This window comes from Myotis myotis, unplaced genomic scaffold, assembly GCF_014108235.1.
Source record: "Myotis myotis isolate mMyoMyo1 unplaced genomic scaffold, mMyoMyo1.p scaffold_m19_p_2, whole genome shotgun sequence".
In the NCBI taxonomy this organism is placed as follows: Eukaryota; Metazoa; Chordata; class Mammalia; order Chiroptera; family Vespertilionidae; genus Myotis; species Myotis myotis.
Genome location: NW_023416324.1, coordinates 60,943,172 through 60,957,236, shown reverse-complemented (window position 1 = coordinate 60,957,236; position 14,065 = coordinate 60,943,172). Strand labels below are relative to the sequence as shown.

At 39.1% G+C, this 14,065-nt stretch overlaps 1 pseudogene; it reads left to right on the top strand.

Annotated features, from left to right (window-relative positions):
* LOC118675540 overlaps positions 1–5,246 on the top strand; it is a 130,242-nt pseudogene extending 124,996 nt beyond the window's left edge.
* Positions 5,247–14,065: the final 8,819 nt, after the last annotated feature.

The window sequence follows — 14,065 nt, the reverse complement described above, 5'->3', positions numbered from 1 at the left end:
TCCTGTGATTTACAGCTTAATGCTTGTTCTCTATTTCTGACCAGAAGATCATTCTGCTCCTAAAACCATTCATTTGTACCTGTCTTCTGTCCCAGATCATGGCCTTACTTATGTGTAAAGGCCCTGCTATTTTCTATTTGAGAAAGACTGGCTAGAACCTAAGCTCCATTCAGAGTTCAGAGCTGTAATGATTCAAAAAGAAGCTTCTAGCCATAGTTGGGAGTACTATTTTGTAGGTGCAGTATCCTAACTATATCTCGTTGATAACTAAGCCGAATTTCTGACAAAGTGGAAAAGATAAGGACAACTGTTTAATGTGAAAACATTTTATTTTTGCAGCTGGAAGAGGAATCCTGGTGGGAGATTATCTGTTTGTTGGGAAAACTCATGGGTGTGTCTTTGGGAGCAGAAAGGTAAGAAAGGTAAGAGAAGAAATGGAATGTTGTATATAACTATTTATACAAGGGAGAATTCATGTTCCCTTTCTGTGATTCCCCCCAAATAATCTAGGAAATTAGCATTATAGAATGCTCTGTGATTTAAAAAAAATGTTTTTGATGATTTTTAGAGAGGGATAGAGAGATAGAAACATCTTTGAGAGAGAAAAACATCTATTGGCTGCCTCCTGCATGACCCCTGGGGATCAAGGCCAAAACTGGGGCATGTGCCCTGACTGGGAATCCAACCAGTGACCTCTTGTCTGATGAGTTAACACTCAACCACTGAGCAACACCAGCCAGGCACTCTGTGAAGTTGTGTGTGTGTGTGTGTGTGTGTGTGTGTGTGTGTGTGTGTGTGTGTATGTGTGTATGTGTGTGACTGCTGTACACAGAGAGGTGGATGGGCTGTGATTGATAATGGCACCTGCAGAATCAGGAAGAAGAATATAGGAACAAAATTTTGGAGGAAGTAAACACCAAGAAAACTGCAGAAATGTTTGGCGAAGACCTAGGATTCTCACAGGTGACAGAGCTGGAACTCTTACCAGGTGTAGCCAGCTCTCTGAGGAGAAGATTCTATCTTTCCTACTTCATAATTCTCTGACTGTCCAAAGGGCCTGCTTTTTTGGCACAAGTGTTATTTTGGCCCATTTGCTTACTGTCTGAACACCTGCATCCTTCCACCCCACAAGGTACTAGCCTTATTGGAAAGAAAATGTGTAAAGTTCTTGAATCTGTTGCACTGTCTCTCATAAGTAACAAAATCGGAAACAAAGACATTCAAAGAATAGGTCATTTGCTAGCTCCAAAAAGAGGAAATCAGGTGGGCAGGTTCTGTGTTGGTTGATCGAGACACTCAGTTGCCTTCTCACTAGCTTCATCCTGACTCTTATTTCTCTAAGACTTAAGACAGATGCCAAAAGAAATAGGGGCTACTTGTTTCTTCATTTACAACCAGGAGGTGGGGAGGAGGGGGTAGAAAGGATTTTCCATTCATTCTAAAGGGCAAGAAAGAAAGAATGTTTTTAAGGGCCTCTCATAAACCTCACTGCATGGCTTATTGGCCAGAATTGGTCATGTACTTTACTAGAGCAATCTCTAGTAAGTGAGTTGGGATAACTAAGGCCAATTAAACTCATCTCTGGGTCGGGGTTCAATTTCCTCAATTGTAGTTTTGCTATTTGAGGGGAACATTAATATAGTCACATTGTATGAACTACTGTATATTATGCTAGAGCACAGAGAAAACTGTGGTACCCACTGATTTCTACTTAAGGAATTTCCAAATAACTATGGGACAAGGATTTCAATTGAAATATAGATAAGGAAAGCTGATCATAAACCTGATTATGTTTTTCATTCCAAATACTCTAAAAAGTCCTACTCACAGTGAATAGGACTGTAAAAAGTTATTCTGAAATATTGTTACATATACTTTATGAATTAATATTTTTTGATTCTATGAAGATATTTTTTTGGTATGTCAGATTACTTTATTTCTTTGTACCTTGATAAAATAAAGGGCTTTTCTGAATTGTTCACTTATAAAAATGACAGAGCTCAAACTTGAAACCTTGACAATAAACAAGGAAATTAGGAATGGCCTTGCACTTCCTACAGAACAGTGATCTTTAATGTAAAGGGAAATCAAGATGAACATTATCCCCCTCCCTCATTCAGATTGGCTCTGCTTTTGAAAGAGAAGCATCAGGAAGGATTATGTAAATTATGCTGATTATTTTCACAGACCAAAGAGGGCATCTACACAAAGAAAGTGCTGGGTAATGGTTTGATCTCCAACAGAGAACACCTTCTCTGATGGCTGTTGGCCGCACCCACAAGTCAGGCGTTTGTTTATTTTTTAATTGCTCCACAGTTGTGAGAAGTCGAGTTCTAGTGAGCTGGCATTGCTAGTTTTAATTTATGCAGGACTATGTACATTGCTTTTCTCCTGCAGTTCTCAGAGAACTTTATGGGCTATTATTGAGTGACTAAAATGGGTGCAGATTTTGCAAGCCTCTGCCAGACGATGTTTATTACTGTCATCATTCTTGGGAAAATCATGTTCCAGCAGGATCAGGCGGTGTGCAAACCGTGGCACATGTGTGAATCGGCCATTTCACACTGCTTTCACAATATTGTCACCAATAATAAAACCAAGGAAGGACCGTAGGGAGGGAGATAAGCTACATAATATTTTGGTCATGAAGCTTTGATATTGATCTTTGTTAGACCCAGAGATTCAAAGTGCAGTTTGTTTTGTAAAACTTCTCAGCCAGGTCTGAGTGAGTCAGTAGCATTATTTTAAAGGTTCCTAGACCTGAAAGAAGAAATAGACATATCCACAATTATAGTTGCAGAATTCAATAATCTTGTTTCAATAATTGATAACATAAGTAGACACTCCCCCCCCCCAAAAAAAAAAGAAAAGAAAAGAAATCAGTAAAGATAAACTTGGCTTGAAAAGTACTGTCAACCAAACCTATTGCAACTAATAGGTCTATATAATATACTTTACCAAAGAACAGGAGAACACACATTCTCTTTAGTTAACATAGAACATTCTTTTTTTTTTTAATATATTTTATTGATTTTTTACAGAGAGGAAGGGAGAGAGATAGAGAGTTAGAAACATCGATGAGAGAGAAACATCGATCAGCTGCCTCCTGCACATCTCCCACTGGGGATGTGCCCGCAACCCAGGTACATGCCCCTGACCGGAATCGAACCTGGGACCTTTCAGTCTGCAGGCCGACGCTCTATCCACTGAGCCAAACCAGTTTCGGCAGAACATTCTTTAAGTAGATCATAGACTTCAAAAAAAGTCAAGGAACTTAAATAGATTTAAATAATACAAAACCTGTCCTGAATACATTAGAAATAATAAAAAAATACTTAGAAAATAGAAACAAATAAAAATGTGTAGGATACAGATAAAACTTAATATTTCCTTAGAGAAATATGTGTTGCTTAAAATGAATACATTAGAAATGAAAAAAAAATATCTAAAATTAATGCAAAAATAGTCAAAACAATGATTTAAAAAAAAAAAAAAAAGGATTACATGCCCTGGATGGGTAGCTCAGTTGGTTAGAGCATCATTGGATATGCCAAGGTTGCAGATTCCATATACAGTCAGGGCAAAATCAAGATCAACCAATGAGCTGGCCTGTGTGGCTCGGTGGTTGAGCATAAACCTATGAACCAGAAGGTCATGGTTTGATTCCCAGTCAGGGCACATGCCCGAGTTGTGGGCTCAATTGTCAGTGGGGGGCGTGCAGGAGGCAGTGCATCAATAATTTTCTTTCATCATTCATGTTCCTATCTCTCTCTCTTCCTCTCCTTTCCTCTCTGAAATCAATAAAAAATATATTTTAAAAAATAATCAACCAATGAATGCATAAATAAGTGGAACAACAAATGGATGTCTCTCTATCTCTCTCTTCCCTCCCCTTTCCTCTCTCTCTAAAATCAATATATATTTTAAAGGGTTACACTGCCTGATTCAATACTTACTGCTTCCACGAAGCTGCTTCCACTCTGCCTTCCTGCTGCTCCCTCAAGTGAGTGTCACCTGCTACCTGGCCTGCCGCATCACTGCTTCTATACCAAGGGCCTGGCCGGCTGGCCCTGTGCCCTCTCCATGCTGCTGTGCACCCCATGGGCCCAGGCGCTGGCCCTGGCCTCGGCCTTCTGGTCTTCTCTCTGGGGCAGCCCTAATGACGATGAGGATGCGCCTTGTGCCTTGGCTCACCGGAGCGCTCAGCACCTCTCTCCCTCCACCTGGTCTTCTTCATCCACCACCTCCGCAAGATGAGGCTGGTGCACCTCGTGCCCCAGGTCAGCCAGGACGGGACTTCCCACCGCCAACTGGATGGCTGGCTTCGGACTTAGCCCCACAGCACCCTTGCTCCTGGGCATCTGGCCGCCTAATCGCGCTCGAGGAGTTAAAGACGGAGAAGAGGCTGTGCAAGATGATTTCTATGTCATCCTTCTGCTCTTCTTGCTGCGCTGGGGGCTTGCTGCGTGGCGGCTAGTTGCTTGCGAGTGTTGGTGAGGCCCCGCACTGACCCCCAGGCCTACCTGATGGCCTCCGTGTGGCTGACGTTTTCCAGGTGCTTCCTTTTCGACACGGAGCTGAGGGACTGCTTACGGGCCCAGCTCCCACACTGCGCCCAGGTAACACTCCTCTGTGACTTGACAGGCCACAGCCAGGTACACCCTAATCCAGCCTTTCCCTTTAGCTTGGACACTGACGTCATTTTCCCCCTCTGCCACCTTTAAATTGTTTAAACTGCCTTTTAAATGACCCAAAGGGGTTCTGCCAGTGTTGCTCAGTGGTTGGGCATCCACTCATAACCAGGAGGTCAGGGTTCAATTCCTGGTCAGGGCACATGCCCAGGCTTCAGGCTAAATCCCCAATAGGGTTATGCAGGAGGCAGCCAATCAATGATTCTCATCATTGATGTTTTTCTCTCTTCCTCTCCCTTCCTCTCTCTGAAATCAATAAAAATATATTTTTAAAAAAATGACCCAAAGTGGATTAGCATTTTTTGGGGGGAGGGAGGGGTTTCCATTTCCAGACCCACCCCAGCTCTGTTCATGTCCTCCTAAATATATTTTCATCCTGAAAACAGGCCCTCATGTTTTTACACTGGTCCCGATGTCTTTTATTCCATGCCATTACTCTTGAAAATAAAGGCTAAACTCATTTTCTTTGTGTAACTTTTCCTAAAGACAATGGCCAGTTTTCTACAGAAGCTATTTTTGACAACTGCAAGTGGCATTACATTTGCAGTGAAGTAGAGGAAGCTGGGGGACTTCACAAGTTCGATTTCTTGAGGGTCTTCTGTTGGAAGCAGGAGAAGGAGAGAGGGGGTTGTCCTGCGTTCCCTCTGAATTGCCAGTCGTGGGGTGGGTCAGTTGTGCTGCTCTGGTTCTTTGAAAGTGTTGAAATTTTATTCGGTTTTGAGATTGAATTTAAAGAGCAGCAATGGAAATGACTAACAGGGCAGTTGTTTTTTAAGCAGTAACAAGTAAGATTCATTTCCTATGTTACTTTATGCTACTAGAAAATACAGGTCAGTGACAACTGCTCTCTGCATTCTGCCAATCTTGACTGGAAACTTTTCTGTAAAACTGTAACTTTTTAAAAGTTAAAAGGTATTTTGGTTGGTAGGTAACAATGTTGAGGAAACACAGCATTGCTTTTTTTGTATATGCTGATTGGCTCTGAGAAGCTGAGTTCTAAATCAAAATTGTTTAGCTATTTTTGCCAATAAAAATTAAAATAATTTTATGGAATCAGCTTGTACTTTGAGGAGTCCAGTTTTATTGTGGCTTATGAAACTAATTTCCACTTTGAAAATTGTTCTTTTTTTCTTGGTATACATGAATAGTATATCATGATACTCTACTTCCAGGAGACAAAGTGTTTACTAGGTTAAGCTGTGCTGTTTTAGTGATGGTTACTTTAAATCAAAATGAGAACTATAATTTTAAATAACATTTCTTTGTTAAACACATTGTAATGTTACATTGAAAGATTAAATTCTGCAAGTACTATATAATTTTTGCTTATGATACTACATTTTTATTAATGTACCTTCTGTTTTGAGAACATATACTTGTATTTCTCTTTGCATTATGCAAATATATAGTATTTTCACTCTGGAAAAAAATATTACAGTATTGGTGTAAGGAGAAACATATTGATCAATGGAACTGAATAGAGAGTACAAGAAAAGGACAAATGCACAAATAATCAGTACAATTAAAAAAAAAACTATTTAAAAAAGTGAACAAATATTGCAGTTATTTAATGGAAAGAAGAATGTTTTCAAATCTTAAAAATTTCTCCCAAAGGGGAAAACTTGATATTGAAGACAGATATCCCTATAGAAAAAAATGAACTATAACCCTTACCTCATATCATAAACAACTAAAAACGACCCCAGAAACATAAATTTTAAACTTTAAAATTTCCAGAAGAAAAAATAAGGTACAATTTCTGTAACTTTATTTAGGCAAATATTTCTTAGATAGAATTTAAAAAGAACTGATAAATTTGACTTTACCAAAACTAGCACTTCTGTTCTATGAAGATCTCCATACAAAATTTAAAAGGCAGCCCAAAGATTAAGTGAATATATTTGCATTATATATATCTGACAAAGGGTTAATATTCAGAATATAAAAATCACTTTTACAACTCAAAAAGAAAATTATAATCCATGTTTTTAAAAAGTGGCCAAGAGATTTGAACAAATATTTCACCAAAATAGATGTAATTGGTCAACAAACACAAGAAAAATGGTCAATACTATTAGGCCTCAAGGAAATGAAAAGTAAAACCATGAAATATTACATCTGCTGGAATGCCTAACATTAATAATACTGAAAATACCAGATTTGACAAAGATATAGAGCAACTGGAAGTTTTAGACATTACTGGTAGAAATATAAAATTGAATAACAACTTTGGCAATCAGTTTGGCAATTTCTTAACATACAGCTCAATAATTATACTCCTAAGTATTTAGCTAAGTGTTATGAAATGCCTTGTACATGAATGCTCATAGAAGCTTTATTTTCAATGGGAAAAAAAAAAAACCCTGTAAAAAGGAAGGAACTCTTACCATTTGCAATGGCATGGATGGAACTGGAGAGCATTATGCTAAGTGAAATAAGCCAGTCAATGAAGGAAAAATACCACATGATCTCACTCATTCATGGATAATAGAAACCATTATAAACTTTTGAACAATAATAGATACAGAGGCAGAGCTGCCTCAAACAGATTGTCAAACTGCAGCGGGAAGGCCGGGGAGGGTTGGGGGGCAGGAGGGAGGCGGGTAAGAGATCAACCGAAGGACTTGTATACATGCATATAAGCATAACCAATGGACATAAGACACTGGGGGGTAGGGGAGGCTAGGGGACTGTCAAGGGCCGGGGGAAAAAAAGGACACATATGTAATACCCTTTGTAATACTTTAAGCAATAAAAAAAAGAAAAATAAATAAATAAATAATCAAAGTAAGTGGAAAAACAAAGTATAATATACCCATATGATAAAATTACGTTCAGGAATTTAAAAAAAAAAAGAATGCACTATGGTAGCCCAAGTACATGGGTGAATGTAAGAAGCATTAGAAGCTAAAGAAGTTGTGCACTGTTTGATTTTTATATACAGAAAATTCTAGATCAGGCAAAATTAATCTATAGTAACAAAGCCTGTCAGTGATGTGTGGAGTTAGTAAGAGAGATTGAATGACAGCAAAGGGGTGCAAAGGAAATTTGGGGGTTATGGAAATATTCTGTATCTTGATTGTGATGTTTATACCAGTATAGTCAAAGTCTAAGTAAATTATTCAAAAATTATATCTCCAAAACCTAATCAAAGAATCATATACCACCTAAATTAATACAAAAAGAACTTTGTGATTGAGGCTAGACATTTCTCTCTATAGTTCTTCATCTCATCTGTGTTATATGAAAAAGAGTTGAACTAGAAAAACTTTAGGACTCATCCCATTATGCATTTCTAAGGAAAATCTAGGTAGGGGAGGGTGAGGGGAAGGGGGAGAGATCAACCAAAGGACTTGTATGCATGCAAATAAGCCTAACCAATGGACACAGACACGGGGGCGGGGGGGAGGTTTGAGGAGATGAGGGGGGGCAATGGGCGATAAGGACACATATGTAATACATTAATCAATAAAGAAGAAAATTTTATCCAAAAGGATAAAACTTGATATCGAAAACTTGATATCCATAAGATGTTCTTGGATACAGGCAAACAAGGATAAATATTGGAATTCTCACATTTATTGATTAGCTGGGAGAAAATTAAACCTCTCATTGTTTTATTTTTGCATCAACAAAATTAGGATACACATCTACTAGTATACTTTATAGACAGGTTGTGGAAAACCAAATGATTCCAAACCTTATGAATATCTTGACCCACACTCACAGCTGAATAGATGTGAATTGTCCTCGCCTTTCACCAGAGAAGATTTCAAGACTCAAACCTAAAAATGAAGTGAAATAGAATTCTTCCAGAGATCAAATATGTATCGTTATCAACTGAATCCTCCAGAGAGAACATTTGAGTTTCTCTAAAAGATCCCGTCTTCTACTAACTGCCTTTGCAGATGCTCTGAGCACAGCACCTGTCATGCTGTTGAGGGTGAGAAGACAAGCATTAAGGAATGGCACAACCGTGGGAATAAGATAGGCCATCCTTGGGGAGCCTTCACTCTGCACTGGTTTCTCATGCTGAATACCCTTAGACAGCTGAAACACATGAATCTTTTCTTGCTCTCTGACTCAACTGAAAGACTCCCAAGTGAGCTATAAACATTATTTAGTGCATTTTCTTGGGTATCTCCCATGTATACTTGAATGTGGGGCAGTTCAGGAAATTGACATTTTAAAAAATCCTTCTTTGATTTTTCTTTCTAAATTAAAATACATATATATATATCCCTAACTACTTGTGTCTGTTGAAGCCCTGAAGCCACAGGTAGAATGATTTAGTGTGTTGAGCACCTGTATTACTCAGCCTTGTGGGAAGCAAAAGGTTACATTTCCTTAAACCTACAATAATATTTGCTTTATGGGGTAAAAGACTTAAGTTTTTACCAGACACAGGGTGGCAAAAAAGTTTGAATGAAACTACAATGACATACTAAACTAGATCAGAAAAATGTAGATACGTTTAAGCTCAACCACCACCTACAGACATAGAACATTTCACAACCTATGTATCAACCAACCACAGCCAACGGGGTAGTTTAAATAACTCCTATAAGGCCAATTTAAAAGGGTAAATGGAGATAAGCTTTTATTAATGCTTCCCTTCATCACAAAAGCAATTTCCCACTGTCGTTTGAGCTTTTTACGATGGCCCACTACCAGCACAAGCCACTGTAGTTTACCTCTGACTGTGCACCAAGCAGAAAAGAAAACAAATCAAATAATTAAAATGATTTAAAAAATGTTCCATTTCAAAATGACTCAATTCTTTACAATATTTATAAGAGCCCCCCTTTTTTTTTCCAAAGAGGGCAAAATGTAAAGAAGAAACAGAACAATGGCTTCTTCCTCTCAAAATGAGCCAGGGCACCCTAGATATTTTCTTTTCTAAGAATGGTACAGGGTCTGCTGATCTGGCACTCAACCAGCTGTTGCCTATCTTCATCTTTCCAACTCTAGATAATGTCTCTAGTTATAATCCCATGTCCCAGAGATTTTAGGACCACAATATTCTTTGACTGATTAAAAAATTCATACTGGCTGATCATGCTGAGAAGCGACAATTATCCACATTCAGGCAGAAGAGGGCTCTGACAGAAATAGGGTTAAATTTTTCCCCCCTGCGCCAATAGCTTCCACACCTGTCAACCATCAAGGTCAGGCTTGCCAGGAACCTAGGAGTGAATGGGCATGGGCGCAGCTGTAGCAAATTAGTGCATCCTGAGGAGGTCCAGCATAAAAGATGTGAACTCTTGCCTATGTCTCTACGGGGTTTTGACTGATCCAAAAACTATGCTGCTATGGGGAATTAAGAGTGGTAGGTGCCTCGGAGACTTCTACCACCACTTTCCTTAATAACATGTCATATGTAAAATTGTGTGTGTGTGTATTTTTGTGTATATCTACATTTTTCATAAGGACCTTTGGGATTATAGTAGGGCAGTAACATTTATTTATAATTTTTTAAACCACAAGAGAGGATTTAGAAAAGAATATAATGATGGATATGATCTTCCAGCTATCTCCACCACCAGCATAGAAACCACATGATTATTGGTGAACCAATATTTAATGATTTTCATCAATGCCCTTTCTCAAAAGTGCATATGTTTCACAATACAACAATCATATTATGTGGATGTTTTCAAGAAAGTGACTAAAAATGAATTACTTGGAAAAATGATACTTGGCTCCATTGTGACAAAACCTCAATATCTGTAAATGCCAATTTCCTTGTTATCTGAACTCTAAATTCTGACTTGGGTTTGTTTGCTTTATTTTTTTTATGTGAAAAATATCTGAGTAATTATGTCATAATGGAGCCTCTGGCATTCTCGAAGGAGTATAAAATGTTCTAGGCCTTTGAGCCCTGCCCATTTTCAGCTTTGTGAATAACATAAAAGGAGTGGAATTGTAGGAAGGGTAAAAAGGTTGTACAGTGGGAAAGAAATAAAAGAGGAAGGGAATATAGAGAGATGCTTAAATAGTACTTTATTCATTCAATTGGACTCATTCAATTTCTCTAGTAGAAAGTGAGGCCAATATTTCAAGCAATAATAGAATAAAAACATGGCAGAATGCTGTGCATTCTCTTTGCATTGAGCAGGAACTAAAGGAAAGTGGGAGCAAAGGAATACAACTTAGTGATTCCACAAAGCCAGCACATATTTGCTGTAGAGGAGCAAATTAAGCAAGTATGTCTAATCGCTTGTGAAAGTTAAGCCCAGTGACTATAGCTTAATCACAGTCTACCACCAAATCCTACATTGGTATATTTTTTTAAAAAGTACAACCCTAAAGAATAAAATAAAATGACATTTTGGCTGAGCAAAAGTCCCAGAATCCTACAGGGTCACGATTTAATGTTTCACACCCTATAAGCATCATTAATAGCAAAGACATAATGAAATCAATTTTGAAAGAGATTGTCTCCCAGGGCTCTCTATTTAGATGTGAAGTTTTTGAAGGGGAAGAGGGCAATTAGTGGAGTAAGCATCAGATTTGGCCCAGCACCGTCACTCAAAGCAGATTAAAAAACAAAAGAAACTGTTTAAATTGCTATTTAAAAATTTAGGGAACTTGCAGAGGTAATTGATTTAGAGACTTCTCAATTTATCAAAATACCCCAAGCATCTTAAGAAAAAGAGTTGTTTTAATTACAGTGGCTATTATTGGACATTGCAGAACCTATTTCTTTAGGACCTGCAGACTCTGCAGAGAAGGGCTCTGCAGATCTCATTTCTGCAATGGAGATGGCTGGCCGGGACCTAAAGGACTCAGCAAGACAAAACTAACCTGCAGAATAGAAAGTCCATGCCCTCCCTTTTTGCCCTTTCCATCTACACTGACCCATGATTGCCCCTCATCTCTGCCCTCAACTTTTCTTGAAGAATGGAGGACGTGCTTCAGAAATGTGGGACAAATCTCTTCTTCACCCAGACTGCCAACACAGGTCTTAGCACATGCACACTGCTATATTGTGTGATATTTTCAGTCATCTCAGGAGGTTCATCAGGGGAGCAAGTTATTTCACAAGTGCTTGTGAGAAGGCAGTGAGTTGGAAGGATTTTTTTTTCCCATCATTACCAGTTGAGTTCAATATAAACCATTGGCCTACTTATGCTTTACTTATATTATTTTTTTCCTTGGAGAGCATTCCTCATTTTAGTACTATGAAACCATATTGAATGGAGAAAATAGATATCCAAATTGGAATTTTGATTTCAGAAATTATTTAATTCCTAAATTGTTTAAAGGTAAAAATTGTTCATACTAATCTTATTTGGTTGCTTACTAATGATCCTAAACAAATAACCAAAGGATATTTGTGATCATCTTCTATAAAACAAAACAGATGTTGACATATGTCAACAATTTAATTATATAAAGGTTACCGTGCTGCAACATAACGGAAGTGTAGATGCGGTCACTCTCTTTCTAGCAGTCATCTTAAATGTAATATTTCTCCTTCTGGTTGTAGGTATAAAGTCCATAGTAATAAATCAGGCTCTTGTTGCTCTGCTCAGTGCTGGCATTAGTTAGAATTTTGGTTTTAAGTAAGAGACTAGTGATTTGTAGTGTAAGATCCGTGGCTAAACTTGACATATGTTGAACTCATATATGGGGAAAAATTAACATTTTTTTTATCAACAACTATTTTCATATTTTTCTCAAGCTTAGATTCTCTTTAATGGTAACAAGAGGAGCTAGGGTGAGTGGGATTTAAAATGTGTAATTTAAAGGTAACATGTCTTTCATTTTAAAATCCTTTGGTGTTAGTTCTGCCCATTTTTCTTTCTCCTAGCCAAGATGCTACCTGGACATAGCACGAGGCATCAGAGAAGTCTTAAATTTGAGTAGTGGCCTTTCCTAGGATGTCCCTGCCCCATTGGTATTGTTCATCACGCCAACATCTACTTTTGGTATCTGTGACTGACAAGTTATGTTGTTTTATTTTATTTTCTCCACTCAGTCATTGCCTAGATGGCCCTTTCCTTCCACAAACAGACTCTAATGCTGTGATGATATGGCCTGGCCATAGCCTTTCCTGCCACCACTGCTCTGCTGATTCTCAGCCATAATGTTAATTTACCCCCATTAGCCCCCTTAAGAACTGTTCCTTAATGAACCAATGATCCCTCTGTTTTCCACTCGGGGAGCACATGATGATGTTGAAACATTTCCCTCATTGGGGTGAGAGTAGGGTCAGATGTATTCTGTGGCTATTTAGCTGCTGTGACAACTTGGCTGCCTGTGCCCAGTGTTGGTGTGGAACATTCAGCCAAGTGGCATCCTGCTTATATACAGCAGGTGGTGGGATCCCAGGCTCCATTTCTTTTATCTTATCACCACCTCCTTCCACACATACACACATGTACCTCTGGGTTTCCTATCATAACCCAATCTTCATCTTGAGACTTATTCTAAAATGAAGGACATTGGGGTAGAAAAGAGTATTATTAAAGACACAGGCATCTGATTTTTTGCATCTCTCTCTCTCTCTCTCTCTCTCTCTCTCTCCCTCCATTTTAAAGATTCAGATGTGAGTTCTCTCTGTAATATCCCATGATTGCTTTCTTTCTATCTATATCCTACATAGTAAAACAATAGCTTTTGGTCTACAAAATTAGTTTTGAATATGTAAGAAAAATTGGAGTTTATGAATTATTTTGTATTTTATTTAAGCCTAAATTTCAAAATTACTGTTTTATTGGTACACCAAATAAATTTACCATAAATACTTAACACCATCATTCCATTTTATATTAGAACTAGAGGCCAGTGCACGGATTCATGCATGGGTGGGGTCCTTCAGCCTGGCCTGTGCCTTCTCCCAATCGGGGACGCCTCAGGGGATGTCAGACTGCCAGGTTTCGGCCGGATTCCTGCAGGCCAGCCCTGCGGGGATCCATCCAAAACCCAGCAGTCCAACATCCCCCTGAGGGAGGTAGCAGTGCCGAACTGGCGGGCGGCCAGAGAGGAGCCCCAGCTAGGGCCGGGTGCAGCTCTGCTGCTGCTCATCACTTCCCCACTGTGCCTGCCGCAGCCACCACTCAGTAGCACTGCTGCGGAGGCAGGAGAGGCGCCTGCCACTGTAGCTGTGCTTGCTAGCCCTGAGCCCGGCTTCTGGCTGAGCAGTGCTCCCGCTGTGGGAGCGCACTGACCACCAGGGGGCAGCTCCTGCGCTGAGCGTCTGCCCCTTGATGGTCAGTGCGTGTCAAAGCGACCAGTCTACCGGTCGTTCCAGTTGCTTGGTCATAATGGTCGCTTAGGCTTTTATATATACAGATTTCCCCTGAATCATCAAACTACTTTGATTTATTGGATGGGAATTCAAGGAGATTATAATGTAAAGGAAATAA